The 16,057-nt window shown below is 38.8% G+C and overlaps 1 protein-coding gene and 1 long non-coding RNA gene across 4 annotated transcripts in view; one reads left to right on the top strand and one right to left on the bottom strand.

Moving 5' to 3' along the window:
- The first annotated feature begins 894 nt into the window (after positions 1-894).
- Positions 895-16,057, top strand: part of LOC129636576 (T-cell immunoglobulin and mucin domain-containing protein 4-like) — a 62,362-nt gene continuing 47,199 nt past the window's right edge. For both annotated transcript variants that reach the window (XM_055560070.1, XM_055560062.1), the window contains exon 1: positions 895-1,288. The gene's annotated coding sequence lies outside the window, so the exon portion shown is untranslated. The remainder of the gene's footprint in view (positions 1,289-16,057) is intronic.
- Positions 12,677-16,057, bottom strand: part of LOC129636637 (uncharacterized) — a 43,244-nt gene continuing 39,863 nt past the window's right edge. For both annotated transcript variants that reach the window (XR_008707055.1, XR_008707051.1), the window contains one exon: positions 12,677-12,875. This is a non-coding gene — a long non-coding RNA (uncharacterized LOC129636637). The remainder of the gene's footprint in view (positions 12,876-16,057) is intronic.

Here is a 16,057-nt window from a genome sequence, read left to right as displayed (position 1 = left end):
ACAGGTTCTCCCTTGTCCACTTCATGCAGCCCCTCCATGCAGTGCTCTGGCAGATAGAAATGCCTCACATACCCACTCTCCACTCTGTAGGTCAGCATGTCTTGGGGAGATGCTTGTCACCTGTCTCTCCAACAGACATGCCATCCCTCAAGGTTCAAATCAGCCTTAGCCTCTTCACATTTTCTCACCTCATCCCTGTAGACAGAATGATCCCCTCCCCTGAACCCTTCTGTGCAGCCCATTGTAGTCTCTCTGTGAATAGTATGGAGCACCTCCCATGTGCCAGGCATGGTGCCAGTGCCTAGCTCAGGTCTTTCTGCAGGAGACCAGCACCCCACCTAGCTTGTGTGGCACATAGGGGTGAATTACGGAGAGGCCTCCTCCTCCTCCTTCTGCCTGATAGAGAGCTGGAGCCAAGGCAGAGAGACCTGCCAAATAGAGTCTCTACAAACTGTAACCATAAGTAGTGACCCTGTAACCTAGTCCTGTGCATGAGAGGTGTTCAGATTGATGATGCTTTTTATATTGAGCTTTTTGAGAGAAATGTATGTAGTTTCCCAGCATCCAGTTTACACAATACTTATTCATGACAATTAGTGAATAGAATAGAATAGAATAGACTGAAATGATGTTCCCTAGAACCTTCTTGTGTGTGCTGGGGCTGGGATGAGAGCGGAAGTGTGTCTCAAAATTAGAAACTATCCCTCTTTATGACTGACTGGCGTGTAGGAGTTTGTGTGAATTCCACTGGACTCAGACTAGTAATTTTCAACCTTGATTGCACATCAGAATCACCTGGGAAGCCATGCCCTGACCAAACAAATTAGGATCTCAGCAGGTGGGGCCCAGGTAGTATTAGTCTTTTCAGTCTCCCCAGATGATTTCAATGTGTAGTTGAGGTTGACTGGAAAAGGGAGATGACAGCATATTTTCTTATTGTGTGTGTCAAGCACCCTAGAAAAGCCTGAAAGATACAAACTAAACAGGAGTGCATCAACACTGGTCTGGTCCGGGACAGGCGAGCCATCAAGCAGGGAAAGTGCAGGACACTTTGCCACAGCAGATGTGTCCTCTATGCAGCTTCCTTGGCAATGGCTTGATGCTGGTGCAGCCGTGGAATCAAACGTCTGGATGCTGCCATGCTTTTGTAAGGCTTCTCAGGAAGCTGGCCCACAGCTGTCTCCTTTGACCATCCCTGGGCCTCTGAAGAATTAAATGTTTTCTCCCACTAGTTGTAAAAACAAGCAAAGAAGAAAGTCCCCTTTGGCCTGTGAGGAAGTGCTCTAAGGTAACCTTCTGTGTTTTGTGCTGTCGACTGCTGAGATGGGGAGTGCTCTGTCTGGCAGTTTCTGCACCTGCTGGAGCCTAAAAACCCTTGGGTGATGAATGATTCACATATTTCTCAATAGACTTTATTTTTTACAGCAGTTTCAAGGTCACAGCAAAACTGAGTGGGAAGTCTGGGGAGTTCCCATATGTCTGTCTCCCTCTCCCCAAAATACATAGTCTCCCCACCATCTGCATCTCTCCCAAGCCTTGTATATTTGGTACAATTGATGAACCAATATTGACACATCACTATCAACTGAAGTCCATAGTTTGCATTAGGGTTCACTTTGTGAGATGCATTCTACGGGTTTAGACAAGTGTATCATTACATGTATCCACCGTTACAATATCATGCAGAATAGTTTTACTGCCCTAAAAATCCTCCAGGCTCCACCCATTCATTTATTTCTCACCACAAACCTGTGATAATTACTGACCTTTTAATTGTCTCTGTTGTTTTACCTTTCCAAGATTCTGTGTAGTTGGAATTATAGAGTATAAAGCCTTTTCAGATTGACTTATTTCACTTAGCAATATGCATTTCAGTTTCCTTTGTTTCTTTTTGTGGCTTCATAGCACATTTCTTTTATTGTGAATAATATTTTATAGTTTAAATATACTGCAGTTTGTTCTTTGACCTATTGAAGGATATTTTGGTGGCTTCCAATTTTGGTCACTATGAATAAAGCTGCTATAAACATTCATGTTCAGGTTAATGAGCATGTTTGATGGACTGTATGGTAAGTGTTTAGTTTTGTGAGAAATTACAAAAGTGTCTTCCAAAATCGCTAAATAGCAAAATAGCATTTTTTCTTCCTGTGAACAATGAATGAGAGCTCCTGTTACTTCACATTCTTGACAGCAATTGGTGGTGGATTATAATGATTCTAATAGGTTTGGCCACCTGATATGAAGAGCCTACTCATAGGAAAAGACCCTGATGCTGGGATAGACTGAAGGCAGGAAGAGAAGGGAGCAACAGAGGATGAGATGGTTGGATAGCCTCACGGACTCACTGGACATGAGTTTGAGCAAACTCTGTGAGATAGTGAAGGACAGGGAAATGTGGCATGCTGCAGTCCATGTGGTCACAAAAAGTCGGACATGACTTGGTGACTGAATAATAGCAATAGGTATGTAGTGGTGTCTCATTTTTGTTGTTTTGTTTGTGTTTCTTTATTAGCTGTGCTGGGTCTTCGTTGCTGTGTGCAGGCTTTACCTAGTTGCAGCGAGTGGGGGCTATGCTCTAGCTGCAGTTCATGAACTTATCGTGGTGACTTCTTGTTGCAGAGCATGTCTCTACAGCACACAGACTTCAGTAGTTGTGGACATGAGTTTAGTTGCCCCATGGCTTGTGGAATCTTTCTGGACCAGGGATCAAACCCGTGTCTCTACACTGGCAGGTGGGTTCTAACCACTGCACCCCCAGGGATGTCCTCTCGTTTTAATTAGCATTCCCAATAACACATGATATTAAACATGTTTTTCTATGTTTATTTGCCTTCTTTTTATCTTCTTTGGTGACATGTCTATTTTGATCTTTTGACCATTTTTTAATGAGGTTGTTCATTTTCTTATTGTTAAGTTTTAAGCATTCTTGTATATTTTACATTAGAGAGATAGAGATGTGTGTGCTCAGTCATGTCTGATTCTTTACAGCCCCATGGACTATATAGCTTGCTAGGCTTCTCTGTCTATGGAATTTTGCAGGCAATAATAATTGAGTGGGGTGCCATGGCATACTCCAAGGGATCTTCTTGACCCAGAGATCAAAACCAAAGTCTCTTTTATCTTGGAAATTGGCAGGTGGATTCTTTACCACTGGCACTGCCTGGGAAGCCCAATATTTTACATTATAGTCCTTTATCAGATATGTTTTTTGCAAGTGTTTTATCCTAATCTCCGGCTTGTCTTCTCATTCTCTTGACAGTGTCTTTAACAGAGTAGAAGTCTTTAATTTTAATGAAGTCCAGCTTACCATTTTTTCTTTCATTGGTCATGTCTTTGGTGTTGTACCTAAAAAGCCATTGTCATATACAAGATCATCTAGATTTTCTCCTGTGTTATAATCTAGGTTTTACATTTGGGAGTATGATCCATGTCAGGTGTAGGGTCTGCATCTAGATTCTTTTTTTTTCAATGTAGAGATCCAGTTATTCCAGCACCATTATTGAAAAAACAGTCATTTGTCCATTGAATTCCCTTTGCTCCTTTGTCAAAGATAATTTGACTTTATTTGTGTTTTTCTCTTTCTTGGCTCTCTATTCTATCCCAATGATGTATTTTTCTATTCTCTGGCCAGCAGCATACTGTCTTGATTCCTGTAGCTTTATAATAAATCTTAAAGTTGGGTAAGTCCAATCTTATGACTTTGTTTTTCAATATTGTGTTATCATAATAAAGGACACAAATGGTATAGACCTAACAGAGGCAGAGATATTAAGAAGAGATGGCAACAGTACACAGAACTATATGAAAAATATCTTCATGACCCAGATAACCACGATGGTGTGATCACTCACCTAGAGACAGACATCCTGGAATGTGAAGTCAAGTGGGCCTTAGAAAGCATCACTACGAACAAAGCTAGTGGAGGTGATGGAATTCCAGTTGAGCTATTTCATATCCTAAAAGATGATACTGTGAAAGTGCTGCACTCAATATGCCAGCAAATTTGGAAAACTCAACAGTGGCCACAGGACTGGAAAAGGTCAGTTTTCATTCCAATCCCAAAGAAAGGCAATGCCAAAGAATGCTCAAACTACCACACAATTGCACTCATCTCACATGCTAACAAAGAAATGCTCAAAATTCTCCAGGCTAGGCTTCAACAGTAGATGAACCATGACTTCCAGATGTTCAAGCTGGATTTAAAAAAGCCAGAGGAACCAGAGATCAAATTGCCAACATCTACTGGATCATTGAAAAAGTAAGAGAGTTTCAGAAAAGCATCTATTTCTGTTTTATTGACTCTGTCAAAGGCTTTGACTGTGTAGATCACAACAAAGTGTGGAAAATTCTTCAAGAGATGGGCATACCAGACCACCTTACCTGCATCCTGAGAAATCTGTATGCAGGTCAAGAAGCAACAGTTAGAACCGGGAATGGAACAACAGACTGGTTCCAAATCGGGAAAGGAGTACATCAAGGCTGTATATTGTCACCCTCTTATTTAACTTATATGCAGAATACATCATGAGAAATTCTGGACTGGATGAAGCACAAGGTGCAATCAAGATTGCTGGGAGAAATATCAGAAACCTCAGATATGCAGATGACACCACTCTTAGGGCAGAAAGCGAAGAACTAAAGAGCCTCTTGAAAGTGAAAGAGGAGAGTGAAAAAGTTGGCTTAAAACTCAACATTCAAAAAAACTAAGATCATGGCATCCAGTCCCATCACTTCATGGCAAGTAGATGGGGCAACAGTGGAAACTGTGGCAGACTTGATTTTTGGGGGCTCTAAAATCACTGCAGATGGTGACCACAACCATGAAGTTAAAAGACACTTACTCTTTGGAAGAAAAGTTATGACCAAACTAGACAGCATACTAAAAAGCAGAGACATTACTTTGCCAACAAAGGTCTGTCTAGTCAAGGCTATGGTTTTTCCAGTGGTCATGTATGGATGTGAGAGTTGGACTATAAAGAAAGCTGAGCACTGAAGAATTGATGCTTTTGAACTGTGATGTTGGAGAAGACTCTTGAGAGTCCCTTGGACTGCAAGGAGATCCAACCAGTCCATCCTAAAGGAAATCAGTTCTGGGTGTTCATTGTAAGGACTGATGCTGAAGCTGAAACTCCAATACTTTGGCCACCTGATGTGAAGAGCTGACTCATTGGAAAAGACCCTGATGCTGGGAGGGACTAGGGGCAGGAGGAGAAGAGGACGACAGAGAATGAGATAGTTGGATGGCATCACTGACTCAATGGACATGAGTTTGAGTGAGCTCCAGGAGTTGGTGATGGACAGGGAAGCCAGGTGTGCTGCAGTCCATGGGATCACAGTCAGAGACGACTGAGCAACTGAACTGAACTGATTCTGAGTCTTTTACATTTCCATATACACTTTGGATTCAGTTTGTTATTATCAATAAAATAACTTTCTGGGATTTTTATTGAAATTGCATTGAGTCTAAAGCAAGTTGAGAGGAACTGACATCTTAACAGTATTGGGCTTCCTGTTCCATGAACATGGAACAGATCTCTGTTTATATAATTCTTTGATTTCTCTTCAGAGTATCATAGCCTTCCTCATGTTGATCTTATACATATTTTGTTAGGTTTATGCCTAAGTGTTTCTGTGTTTGTTAATATAAATGGTGTTGTATTTTTTATTTCAATTCTTAATTTTTCATTGCAGTTATATAGGAAAGCAACAGACTTCGGACATTAATGTTGTATCCTATAACCTTGATTTAATTGCTTATTAGTTTCAGGAATTACTTGATCACTTCTTTGGAATTTTCTATATGGGCTATCATATTATATGTGAACAGAGAGAGATTTGCTTTTCTTTTGAATCTGTATACCCTTTATTTTATCTTTTTGTCTTTCTGCATTAGTGTGAATATCCAGTATGATGTTGAAAAGAAGAGCGGATAACCTTACCTTGTTTCTTAACTTAATGGAAAAGCACCTTGTTCAGGTTTTGAACAAAAGCCTTGACTATGAGAACTTTATAAGATATCTTCATATGTGCACAATCCAGTCTCATGTGTATCTCTAGCCTTCTGCTTTTTATTGGAATCATCCCCTCTGCCTGTGAGCATGACAAAGGCTCTTAACAGTTTTCCCTTGACCATTTGATGCTTTAACCATATCTAGCTACCCCCCTTACTCTTTCCTTTATATCTGAGCCAACTTTTCTGTTCCAAATGTCCACTTTCCTGCCTCCCATTTACTTTTAAGCTAATGCACCTGGCTTCTGGCTCTACTCCTCCACTGAAGCCATCAAGCACAAGTTCAGTGTAAGTACAGTGGTTATTTCTCAATTCTTCCCATTTCTGACCTCTTTGTAGCATTTGACTCCACTGACCAAGCCATGCTTCTCACAAGTTTCTCTTCCCTTTTGCTTTCAGGAAGTGGTGCCATTTATCCTGATTTTCTTCCTACCCTTAGGCATTTGGTGTTACTACCTGTGGCTGGATCCTCTTTCTCTAATTCGCAAAATGTTAGTATGCCCAGAACTCAATCCATTGCTTGCTTCTTTCTTGTTATCATCTCCCTCTTTACTGGAGATCTCTGAATCTCTATTACAGTCATATCTCTCTCCTGAGCTTTAGGCCCGCTTGTGAACTGCTGACTGGTCTTTTCCAGCTCTATTTGGCTTATCCGTGTGTGTCTATTTCTAGGTCTTCTATTTTTTAATTGAGATAATGTTAACATATCATTATATTAACTCCAGGTGTACAGGATAATGACAATATTTCTATATATTGCAAAATGGCATACACAGTTAGAAAAGATTTTTTTCTTGTGATGAGGACTTTTAGGATCTACTCTCTTAACAGTTTTCAAATATGCTGTACAATATTATTAACTGTAGCCACCATGCTTTACTTTATATCCCCATAGCTTAATTATTTTGTAACTGGAAGTTTATATTGTATCTTTTTCACTTTTACCCATTTCTTCTGTCCCCTAACCCCCATGTCTGGTAACCACCAATCTTCTCTGTATCTATAAGCTTTCCTGTTGTTTCATTTGACGTATAAGTGAGATCATACTTTGTCTTTCTCTGTCTGACTTATTTCACTTATCATAATACCTCTAAGTTCTATCCATATTGTTCTAAATGGCAAGATTTATTTATTTTTTATGGTTGAATACTATTCCAGTGTGTTTCTGTGTGTATGTGTGTGTGTGTAGTATAAATCACATAGATAGATAGATAGATCATTTATTTTTTAGGTGACTTTATTTATCTAATATTTATTTATTTGGTTGCACCTGGTCTTAATTGTGGCATATGGAATCTTTGATCTTCATTGCAGCATGAAGTTTCTTTTAGTTGTGGAATGAGAACTCAAAGTTGCTGCATGTGGGATCTAGTTCTTGGACCAGGGATCTCCCCCTGCCTTGGGAGCATGGATTCTTAGCCACTGGATCATATCTTTTTATACATTCTTCCACAGATAGACTCTTAGGTTGTTCCATACTTTAGCTATTGAAAATGATGCTGCAGTGAATACTGGGCTGCATATATCTTTTCAAATTGGTGTTTTCATTTTCTTCAAATAATTTCCCAGAGTGGAATTGCTGGATCATATGGTAGTTTTATTATTTTTAATTTTTTTGAGGAACCTCCACAGTGTTTTCCATAGTGGCTACACCAATTTACATTCCCAGCAATGGTAGTCAAGATTTTCCTTTTCTCCACATTCTCTCCAAGACTTGTTATTTCTTATCTTTTCCATAATAAGGTGTGATGAGATGTCTCACTGTGGTTTTGACTTGCATTACTCTGATAATCAGTAATGTTAATCCTCTTTGCTCTACTTTTGGCCATTTGGGTGTTTTTGAAAAAAATGTCAAGATCCTCTGCTGTTTTAAAATTTATTTTTTTGCTATTGAGTTTTATGTGTCCTTTATCTATTTTGGACATTAACCCCTTATCAGATATCTGAGGCCTCTGTTTGTCCCAGTGGTCTGTGTTTCTATCCCTCTGTCAACATTGCACAATCTTGATCACTTTAGCTTTGTAATTAATCCTGAGATTGGATAGACTGATTCCACCCACTTTGTTCTACTTTTCCAAAATTGTTTCAACTATTCTAGTTGAGCATTACTTTCCTAGCATGTGAGATGAGTGCAATTGTGCAGTAGTTTGAGCATTCTTTGGCATTGCCTTTCTTTGGGATTGGAATGAAAACTGACCTTTTCCAGTCCTGTGGCCACTGCTGAGTTTTCCAAATTTGCTGGCATATTGAGTGCAGCACTTTCACAGCATCATCTTTCAGGATTTGAAATAGCTCCACTGGAATTCCATCACCTCCACTAGCTTTGTTCATAGTGATGCTTTCTAAGGCCCACTTGACTTCACATTCCAGGATGTCTGGCTCTAGATGAGTGAGTTATTCTTAGTATTTTCACATTATCATTTTGGTGGTTGTAGGGTCTATAGTGACATCCCTGGTTTCGTTTGTGTTGTTGGTAATTTGTCTTTTCTGTTATTTATTTATTTTGGTTAGTCTTACTAGAAGTTTATCAATTTTGTTGATCTTTCAAAAAAACAACTCTTTGTTTCCTTGATTTCCTATATTGTTTTTCTGTTTTAAGTTTCATTGATTTCAACTCCTATCTTTATTATTTTCTTCCTTCTTTTGGCGTGGTTTCTGTCTGCTTCTTTTGGGTTTCTTTTCTCAACTTTTTCAAAGGTTATTGAGGTTAGAGTTTAGATTACTAATATGAGTATTTTTCCTCTTTTCTAATGTATGCATAAAATTCCTATAAATTTCCATCTCCATGTAGCTTTAGCTGTGTTCCACAAATTCTGATATAATTTTTATTCAGCTCAATATATTTTTTAATATCTTTGATCCATGAATTATTTAGAAATGTGTTGTTCAATTTCTGTGTTTGAAGATTTTCCTGTTATTTTTGGCTTAGGGCATTGTCTGTCTTGATATGTGTTTTGTGGTAACTTGATGAGAATGTGTATTCTGTATGTGTTTTATAAATGTTGATTACATCCTCTTGGATGATAGTGTTGTTGAATTCTGCTATATCCTTAATGACTTTATGTCTAGATATCCTTTCAGTTATTGAGAGGAGGTGTTGAAGTTTTCAACTAGAATTGTGAGATTTTCTTTTTCTTTTTTTTCAGCCAGTTTTTGCTTCACATATTTTGCAGCTGTTATTTGATGCATATGCATTTATGATTTTTATGTCTTGCTGGGCTGGTCTTCTCATCTTTATATAGGGCCCTTTTTGTGTGTCTGGTAATATTCTTTGATTGAAAATCTGCTTATATAATAGTAATATAAGCATTCGTGCTTTCTCTCTTGATTAACATTTAGATTGGTGTTTGCTTGATACATATCTTTATTTATTTGCTAAAGCTGTCATAACAAAATGCCATAGGCTGGGAGGCTTAAAAAATATAAATTTATTTATTTTTTCACAATTCTGGAGTCTAGAAGTCTAGGACAAGACATCACCAGCTTTGTTTTTTCTGAAGTCTCTACTGATTATAGATGGCTGCCAAATCTCACGGCATCTTCACTCCATCTCCCCTCTGTGAATTTTTGTGTCCTAATTCCTCCTTTTGGGATATCAGCCATATTGGGTGAGGGTCAATCCTGCTGCTGCTGCTGCTGCTAAGTCACTTCAATCATGTCGGACTCCTAACGACCCCATGGACTGCAGCCTACCAGGCTCCTCCGTCTATGGGATTTTCCAGGCAAGAGTACTGGAGTGGGATGCCATTGCCTTCTCTGAGGGTCAATCCTAAAGATCCTCTTAACTTAGTTTTCTTCTTTAATGGCCTTATCTCCAAATACTGTTACATTCTGAGATTCTGGGGATTAAAACATCAACATTAACTTGGGTGGTAATACAATGCAGCAAATAACAGTGTATTTTTCTTATCCTTTTATTCTCAACCTGCTTATATTTGTATATTTGAAGTATAGACAGCATATAAAAAGAAAATCTTTCTTTTTGGCGGGGGGCAGGGCTATGTTGGGTTGTATCATGTGGGATCTTTTCATTTTGGTACATGGACTCTAATCGTAGCACATGGGCTCAGTAGTTGTGATGCTCAGGCTTAGTTGTTCCTCAGCATGTGGTACCCTAGCTCCCTGACCAGGGATCTAACCCATGTCCCTTGCATTGCAAGGCAGATTCTTAACCCCTAGACCACGAGGGAAGTCTCCAAACTGGTCTTGCTTTTTAAATCTACTCTCTTCTCATCTTTCTTTTTTAAAATAATTTAGGCCATTTTTACTGAGTGTTATTATTGATATGTTAAAGCCTAAATCTCCCATTTTGTATTTGTTTTCCTTCTCTTCTGTTTTTTTCTTTCTATTTTCTTTTTTTGCCTTCTTGTGGATTACTTGAACATGGTCTAGAATTGATTTATCTATAGCATTTTTGAGTGCATCTCTTTGCATAAAGTTTTACTGGTTTCTCTATGTAATGCATTATGCATGCATAACTTATGGCAGTCTACTGTTGTCATTATTTTATCAATTTGAGTGAAGTATAGAAACCTGAACTTCCTTAACCTTCTATTTCTAATATGGTTGTCTGAAATATTTCCTTTACATTAACTAAGAGCCTCAGCAGATAGTGTTATAAATTTGATTCAATAAATTGTAGAACAACAGAATATTCATCAATATTTTTGGTTAACATCTTTCTTCTCTCTGGTTTTCCTTCATTTATTATTTCCTTTTTGCTTAGATAACTTCCTAAGTCATTCTGTTAAAGCAGATCTGCTAGCAACAGATTTTCTTTCATTTTAGAGTATATTTCTTTTCCCCTTTGTTCCTTTAGGTATTTTTGCCAGATACAGAATTCATGTTTGACAGTTGCTTTTTTATCACTTCAAAATGTCTCACTTTTTTTGGTCTCCATGATATCAGATGAGAAATTCACTGTCACTAAAATTTGTGTTTCCCCATAAACAAACATCATATCTCTTTAGCTGCTTTCAAGATCTTTTCTTCATAATTTTAGAAATTTGAGTTGATTTTTCTTGGTGTTGAATTATTTATTTCCCTCCTTTGAGGCTTTCTCAGTTACTGGAATCTGCAAGGTTATGTTTTCGCCCAGTTGGACCATTACTTTTTTTTTTTTTTTGGCTGCTATGGGTGTTTGTTGCAGCTCACAGGCTTCTCTAGCTGTGGCCCTAAGTCTCCAGAGTGCACAGGTTTAGTAACTGCAGCACACAGGCTTCTCTAGTTGCAGCAAGTGGGCCTAGCTCCCTAGGCATATAGGATCCTAGTTCCTGGACCAGGGATAGAACCCTTGCACTGGAAGACAGATTCTTAACGGCTGGACCACCGGGGAAGTCACTGGGTCCTTACTTCAGTCCATTATTTGAGTTCCACTCTTTCTGTCCTATCCTTTTTGAAATTCCACAGAAGTGATTGTTGTGATCAATCAAGTCACTGGACTCTTATTTTTCAATCTATTTTCTCTGTGTTACTTGGACTGGGTAAATTAATCTGTTCTCAAGTTCTCTGCTTCTCTCCTCTATTATCTCCACTCTAATATTGAGTTCATCCACTTTGGCCACCTCATGCGAAGAGTTGACTCATTGGAAAAGAATCTGATGCTGGGAGGGATTGGGGGCAAGAGGAGAAGGGGACGACAGAGGATGAGATGGCTGGATGGCATCACTGACTCAATGGACATGAGTCTGAGTGGACTCCGGGAGTTGGTGATGGACAGGGAGGCCTGGCATGCTAAGATTCATGGGGTCGCAAAGAGTCGGACACGACTGAGCGACTGATCTGATCTGATCTGATATGGCTTTTATTTCAGCTATTTTATTTGTCATATTTTTCAATCCCATGGTTGTCATTTGGTTCAATTATGTAATTTCCATTTATTTGTTCTTAATTCTAGACATTTTTAGGGACAAGGATACTTCTTTAAATGATGGCATTTACTTATTATTAAGTATTTTAGTACACATCTCTAAAATATTAAATAAAATTTGTGTGTAGTTACCACTACTGCACCTAAAATATTAGTGGTAACACTTTAATATCAGCCCGTATTTCTTTAATTATTTCTCCCAAGTATCTGTTTATGATTGAGTGATTCAAATCAGTATTCAAATAAGACCCTCAGATTGCATGTTGTTTAATCTTTTAAGTTTCTTGTCATCGAGAGCAGTGACTCTCCCTTTTTTTATGCCTCTGATCTGTTGAAAAATTAGATGAGTTCTGTAAAATGTCCTACCTTGTGGGCTCTTCAGATTGTTTCATTTTCTTTAAATTGTAAGTTAGAGCTAAATGCTTGATTAGATCCAATTTCAATATTTTTGGTAAAAGTATTTCAAAAGTGGTGTTATTAAAATGTTATATCTAATAACTAAAAATTTGAAGGCATTGACTAACTATCCAGTAAATAAGGCTTATTTGTTATTTAAATAAGTTATAACATATCCTTACAGTGTGTAACTAATCCTGAAGATATTAAAAATATGAAGTAAAAGATGATTTAAAATTAAAATTTGAGACTATGAAACATGTAATTTAAAAAGCTGGTCACTAGAGCATAGGTAGTGGTTATGACTGGCAGGAGCTGCATCACAGCACTATCAGTTAGTGGTGGGATCATTAGCTATTTGTCCTGTATTACTTTGTAGGAAATAAAACAGAGTGACATAATGATCATACATTACTTTATAATAATCCTAATATTAAACCAATGCAAATTATGTTTAAACAGCATCCCCAGAAACAGAATGGTATAAAGAGAGTATAAACCTTGGCTTCCTGCAGGTTCCTCAGCTCCTGCAGAACAACTTCTTCAAATGCAGAATGCCTGGCTGGCTTTAGGCTGTTCTAATATTAGGAGCCCAGAAACCTGGGAAAGGAGACAAAAGATGAATGAGAAATGACATGTAAAACAACACGTAACTGCTCCTTTTAACCCAGAGATTTAGGGAGCCTTCAGCACACAAATGCCCGCCTCTCCCCACCATGATTGAGACACGCTGGGCGGTCACCACACCCTAGGCACAGTTCAGACTGTGTCACATGGGCACCCCCCTCATGCCTGCGGTAAGGGGCATGCACGGCCAGCCAAGACACAGCTGTGAAAGGAGGACCTGACTGCTGGAGCCTTGCCATTTGCCCTCTGGGCTTCTTTTCCTTGTGTGGCAATCCCACCTTTCCAACTTCTTATTTCCAAAGAACTTTCTCCTCACCATCCCCTCTTTGGTTCTTTGTCATTGTTGTTGTTCAGTCACTAAGTTGTGTCTGACTCTTTGCGACCCTATGAACTGCTGCCTGCCAGCCTCCTCTGTCCTCCACTATTTCCCAGAGTTTGCTCACATTCGTGTCCATTGAGTTGGTGATGACATCCAACTCTCTCATCTTCTGTCACCCTCTTCTCCTCCTACTCTCAATCTTTCCCCACATCAGGATCTTTTCCAACAAGTCAGCTCTTTGCATCAGGTGGTCAAACTATTGGAGCTTCAGTTTCAGCATGAGTTCTTCCAATGAATACTGGAGGTTTTCATTACAAAGGTTGATTTCCTTTGGGATTGACTAATTTGATTTCCTTGCAGTCCAAGAGATTCCCAAGAGTCTTCTCCAGCACCACAATTTGAAAAGTATCAATTCTTTGATGCTCAGCCTTCTTTATGGTCCAACGTTCACATCTATACATGACTACAGCAAAAACCATGGCTTTGATCACAGAGTGATATCGCTGCTTTTTAATTCAGTCTCTAGGTTTGTCATAGTTTTCCTTCCAAGCAGCAAGTGTCTTTTAATTTCATGGCTGCAGTCACTGTTCACAGTGATTTTGGAGCCCAGGAAAATAAAATCTACCACTGTTTCCACTTTATCCTTATCTAGTTGCCATAAAGTAGTGGGACCAGATGCCATGATCTTAGTTTTTTGAATGTTGGTTTTTAAACCAGCATTTTCACTCTCCACTTTCGCCCTCAACAAGGCTCTCTTTAATTACTCTTCACTTTCTGCTTACATTAGAGTGGTATCATTTGCATATCTGAGGTTGTTGATATTTCTCCTGGCAATCTTGATTCCAGCTGTTTCATCCAGCCCAACATTTCACATAATGTACTCTGCATTGAAGTTAAATAAGCAGGGTGACAATATACGACCTTGAGGTACTCCTTTCCCAATTTTGAACTAGTCATTTGTTCCATGTCTGGTTCTGTTGCTTCTTGATCTGCTGTTTTTCAAGAGACAGGTAAGGTGGTATGGTACTCTCATCTCTTTAAGGATTTTCCACAATTTGTTGTGAACCACACAGTCAGAGGCTTTAGTGGAGTCAATGAAGCAGAAGTAGATGTTTGTCCGGAATTCCCTTGATTTCTCCATGATCCAAGGAAAGTTGGCAGTTTGATTTCTGGTTCCTTTGCCTCTTCTGCCTCTTTGAAACCCAGCTTGTACATCTGGAAGTTCTCAATTCATGTACTGCTAAAGCCTAGCTTGAAGGATTTTGAACATGACCTTAATAGCATGTGAAATGACGGCAACTGTATGGTAGTTTGAACATTCTTTGGCATTGTCTTTCTTTGAGATTGGAATGAAAACTGACATTTTCTAGTCCCGTGGCCATTACTGAGCTTTCCAAATTCACTGGCATATTGAGTGCAGCACTTTAACAGCATCATCTTTTAGGATTTAGCTAAATCCTCAAATAGCTCAGATGGAGTTTCATCATCTCCACTAGCTTTGCTCATAGTGATGCTTCCTAAGGCTCACTTGATTTCACTCTCTGGGATGTCTGGCTCTAGGTAAGTGATCACATCATTGTGGTTATCTGGGTCATTAAGACCTTTCTGGTATAGTTTTTCTTTATATGCTTGCCACTTCTTTTTAATATCTTCTGCTTCTATTAGGTCCGTACCACTTCTTTCCTTTATTGTGCCCATCTGTGGCTCAGCTGGTAAAGAATCCGCCTGCAATGCAGGAGACCTGGGTTCGATCCCTGGGTTGGGAAGATCCCCTGGAGAAGGGGAAGGCTACCCACTCCAGTATTCTGGCCTGGAGAATTCCATGGACTGTATAGTCCATGGGGTTGCAAAGAGTTGGACATGACTGAGTGACTTTCACTTTACTTCACTTAGCTTGAAATATTCCCTTGATATCTCCAGTGTACTTGGAGAGATCACAAGTCTTTCTAAAAATATTGTTGCTTCCCTCTAGTTCTTTGCATTGTTCATTTAAAAAGACTGTGTCATGTGGCTACCCTCCCCCATGCTCATAGTAAAGGACACACAAGGCTAGTCATGACACAGCTGTGAAAGGAGGACCTGACTTCTGGCACCTTGCCTTTTGCCATTTGAGTCCTTCTCCTTGTGTGGCTATCCCACCTTTCCCATTTCTTACTTCTGAAGGACTTCCTCCTCAAGATCCCCTCATTGGTTCTAACTGTATATTTATTTGGAGCATTGGTTTGAGGTGGAATGCGGTAGTGACCAAGTGTCCAGGCTATAACCAGACAGTAAAGTCTAGCTCCATCACTTGTTGGCATGTGTCTTAAGGCAAGTAATTAATTCTCAGACTCAGTTTCTCCAAAGTATCATTAGAAATGGAAAATGTGGACTTAAAAGCTTTCTAAATATTTAATATGCTAGTTTCCAATGGTAGGATTTGGGGCTGAAACTGATGAATTTTTTTCTCCTCTCCTTTCTCCTCTCTACTCTCCAAGAATTTAACAGAGAACTGTATTAGAGTAATTTAGAAGGTATGTGTTTTCCTTAAACTGCTAGGTAAAGTTTAACACAGCTAAAAGAAATCAAAGAATAAATAGCAATTCTTTTTGTCTTTGCTTACACCCAATCCCCAATTTATCCAAGGGATAAGTTGCTGAATAAATAAATAAATTGTCATTAGCTGAATGCATTCCAAAGCTGTTTCTTTGTACTTTGTTTCATTTTAAAAGAAATGCCTTTAAGAAATATTTCTTACATTCCTATAGAGCTTTACATTTTAAAATATATTTTCACATACTTTATTAGACAGTGATTTTTTTTAAGTTTGCTGTTTGCTTTATTGTGGTAAAATTTA

The sequence above is a fragment of the Bubalus kerabau genome, chromosome 1 (genome assembly GCF_029407905.1).
Source record: "Bubalus kerabau isolate K-KA32 ecotype Philippines breed swamp buffalo chromosome 1, PCC_UOA_SB_1v2, whole genome shotgun sequence".
Lineage (NCBI taxonomy): Eukaryota > Metazoa > Chordata > Mammalia > Artiodactyla > Bovidae > Bubalus > Bubalus kerabau.
The sequence above is the reverse complement of the archived record's forward strand: the minus strand, read 5'-3'. Positions and strand labels throughout refer to the sequence as shown.